Genomic DNA, 4,038 nt, shown 5'->3' on the forward strand with positions numbered 1-4,038 from the left:
TAAACTTGTAGGTGTGTCTCTGTGAATTTGGATGAACTCAAAAGACTTCAGAGGAAGAGTGTCAGCATTTTCCTTTCCTCTCTGGTTGCCTGGAATGGGCAGTTTTAAAACCCTTTAATTGTAGGGTATAGCCTACTTTTTAATGGATTCAATACAATTCACCAAAAATCCTGACAAAAATTTTAGATAGCAGTGTTACTTTGCCTTTGAATCAGCTCAAACCAGTCTGGCCATTCTCCTCTGGCATCAACAAGGCATTTTCATCACATGTTCATCACAGAACTGCTGCTCACTGGATATTTTCTCTTTTTCAGATTATTATATGTAAACCCAGATGGCTGTGCATGAAAATCCCAGTAGATCAGCAGTTTCTGAAATACTCCCGTCTGACACCAACAACCATGCCACGTTCAAAGTTGCTTAAATCACCTTTCTTCCCTTCTGATGCTCAGTTTGAACTTCTGCAGATCGTCTTAATAATGTCTACATATCTAAAAGCATTAAGTTGCTACCATGTGATTGGCTGATTAGATACTTGTGTTAACCAGCAGTTAATCAGGTGTACCTTTAGCGGTCACAATACAGAATGGACAATATGAGTGTGTCACTGACAATACAGAAGAAAAGATTAGCGCAACTTCTGTTTCATGCAGAATTTAACGGTAAATATTAGGGCTATTGTGTTTTTTTAAAACATCAAAAAAGCACTTTAAACAGAAGAAGTGTGGAAAAGCACTACTTCTGCGTGTTTTCCAAGCTCAAACAGTCTAGAATGGTGCTAACAAAGTACAAGATCATGGGTTTGATTCCCAGAACTGAACATGCATGAACTGATGAAATGTACCTTCAATGCAGTGTCAGTTTGTAAAAAGTCTGCCAAATAAGTGTAAAAATCCTCAAATGGTATTTAACTTTGGTCTGTGCAGCTGCCTTTAAACGAGGAGGGTATTCTATGAAAAAACAAGTCAAATGTGGAAATGCCAATTAGCCTATTATTAATCAGTCCTTTGTTTAGATGTAATGTCAGATTTTTATTTTATTTGAACTAATCACTATATTTTAAATTCAATAGGGTTTGACGTTTCTCTGTGTCATTATTCAGATAATCAGTGATAATCCAAATCAAACATTTGTTTTCAGATTGTCTAGTGGTAATTGTTACTTTTCTCTGCACTACTAAGGAAAACGTTGCTATATGGCAACGCTGTACCACAATGGAAAATGGGGATAAAAGTGAGTAGTTTTTCTATAAAATTATGCTTTTCTTTATAAATTCTTTATATTTATTATATACTTGGAACTCGTGCAAACCAAAAATAAGTAGATCCCTATCATTTAATCCCTATCATTCCCCATCTCACTCTAATCACATGAGAGAGCTAACTCTGCACTCTTCTTATTGCCCTTTCCGTAAAATATTGCTGTATTCAGAGCCGCCTTAACCTAATGTTTGGCCCCGGGGCTGAGAGGTTTTGTAGGCCCCCCATCCCCTCAATTTAAAGAGTCTCATTTAAAAACAAAAAAAAGTGTAATAGCCTATCTAGGTAATCTACATCACAAAATGCATTAGTTTATTTCGAGAACTACAACAGTGATTTTTTTAAAATATTGTTTTTAATTTTAATATTGTTATTAACATAATCACTGAGCACATAAACACAAGACACTTTATTTAACAACCACACACAGCAACTAAATTTCAACTTTATGCAAATAAGAAGCGATTTTCGACAACCAATAGGAAAGAAGCCTTTCAGTGGAGCTCAGCTCCCGTCACCGTCTCGAGTGAAGTGCAGGCAAGACAGAAGAGTTCAAGGGCGATTTCACGGTTTTATATGATTTGACTGTAACTAACCACAAACATGGATATAATAAAATGTTGCATGGAAAAGAAACTGTCGACAGTCTCAGTGAGTTTAATTCATACATTTATAGGTCGAGTGTTGTAGTTTTATGATGCAAGTTTAGCACTGCTGCAGTTCATTTTACAGTGCATTATGTTGACTATTAGGGACAAGAAAATGTATTAGCCTATTTGTCAAATTCGGATGACGTTTTAGTAATTTATGACAGTATGAGTGAGTTTAATTTGTAGATTGATCGATCGTTAATCTAGTAAATTATTTAATCCCTGAACACTGCTGTGTGGTAATATAAAAACACTCTCCCAACAGCATACTGTTTCTTTTGAGCCTAATTCCTAGTCAAATTAAAATGATATAGTTGTATAATATCACTTGTGGTGGTGTTTTGTGTCACGGTTCATAGATCCAATGTCTCTCTCTAGTCTCGTGCTTTGTTGTTTACATGTGTGTGAGTGGGTGTGTCCGGATCATTACTGTTGATCAGTACCCAGCTGCAATCAATCATCATCACCAGCTGCCACTCATCTCATCTCCTATATATGCTCACTGCTTTCTCATCTCCTTGTCAGATCGTTGCATGAAGTCTCTGTGTTGTCTGTTCCTGTTCCTGTTCCTGTTCCTGTTCCTGTTCCTGTTCCTGTTCCTGTTCCTGTTCCTGTTCCTGTTCCCGTGCCTCGTGTCCCGTCTTGAGTTCCTGTGTTCCGGTTTCACGTCGTGTTGGATTACGTTTCATGTCTGGATCACGTCATCACTCATCAGAGCACGCTGCACTTCATTCATCACTCCGTGTCTGACCATCGAAGTCCCTGCGCCACCGCCTGCATCACCCTGGATTATTCATCATCATCATCATCATCATCATCTTCATCAACATAATTGACTATTAATAAAGCGCTTTTACTTGCATATTGTGTCCTCGTTCCTGACGTAACAGAACGATCTGACCAAGGATGGATACAGCAAGTACATCAGCGCCGACCATGGAAGAATGTTTGAGTAATAGTATGGCTCGTCTGGACATTCAAGAGAAGAATTCAAACGATACTGGTCGCGCTGTTCAGGCGTTAGTGGCGCAGGTGTCCGAGCTCACCCAGCAGATCCAACAGTTACGAGCTCCCACTGCGCCGCCCACACCGTTCGTTCCCCCCACACCATCGGAGAGCCCATCCCAGTCGGAGCCACGCCTACCAGCCCCAGAGTCCTATTCAGGTGATCCAACATTTTGCAGAGCTTTTCTAACCCGGTGTTCCATGCATTTTTCTCTTCAACCCAAGACTTTCCAGACCGAGCGATCCAAGGTCGCCTTCGTACTCACCCTCCTGACTGGGAAAGCGGCGTTATGGGGAACGGCGGTGTGGGAGAATGAAGATCCGTGCTGCGCCTCGTTCCAGGAGCTCTCCGCTGAAATGAAAAGAGTTTTCAACCGGGCGGTCGGCGGAAGAGAAGCTGCTAGAATGCTGGCTGATTTACGTCAAGGAGAGAGATCGGTGTCAGACTTTTCGATCGAGTTCCGGACCCTAGCAGCGGAGAGCAGATGGAACGAGGAGGCGCAGTGGGACATGTTCCTGCATGGGCTGGCTGACCGCGTCCAAAGAGAGATCTATGCTTTGGACCTGCCTCAATCTCTTAATGAACTCATCGCTTTAGCCCTCAGAGTTGATGCTCGACTATCCCGAGTTGGAGGTCACGCCACGAGTAGACGCCCTCTGGCGGGTGCCGAGGGTCCACGATTTGGAGGCGGGGACGCGGTCAGCCCTGTCGACGATCACGAGCCCATGCAGATGGGTCGAGCTCGGCTTTCCCGGGAGGAGAGGGAAAGGCGGAGGTCCCAGGGCCTTTGCCTATACTGTGGAGGAGCCGGACACTATGCTTACAACTGTCCGGTAAAAAGGCCAAGCCCGATAGTAAGTATGAGGCTACTATCGGGTGGGATCTCCGCCGAGAAGACCTCATCAACATCTACCCTCCTTCCGGTAAGACTGAGATGGTCAACACTCACTCACGACTGTCAAGCACTCTTGGACTCCGGGGCAGAAGGCAATTTCATGGATCACTCATTCGCACGTCAATTCAAGATTCCCCTCAAACCCCTCACACATCAGATTGCTGTACACGCACTTAATGGACAAGAACTTCCCACCATCACTTTTGCCACAGAAGACATCACCCTCAT

Source organism: Leuciscus leuciscus, assembly GCF_965113295.1.
Source record: "Leuciscus leuciscus genome assembly, chromosome: 2".
In the NCBI taxonomy this organism is placed as follows: domain Eukaryota; kingdom Metazoa; phylum Chordata; class Actinopteri; order Cypriniformes; family Leuciscidae; genus Leuciscus; species Leuciscus leuciscus.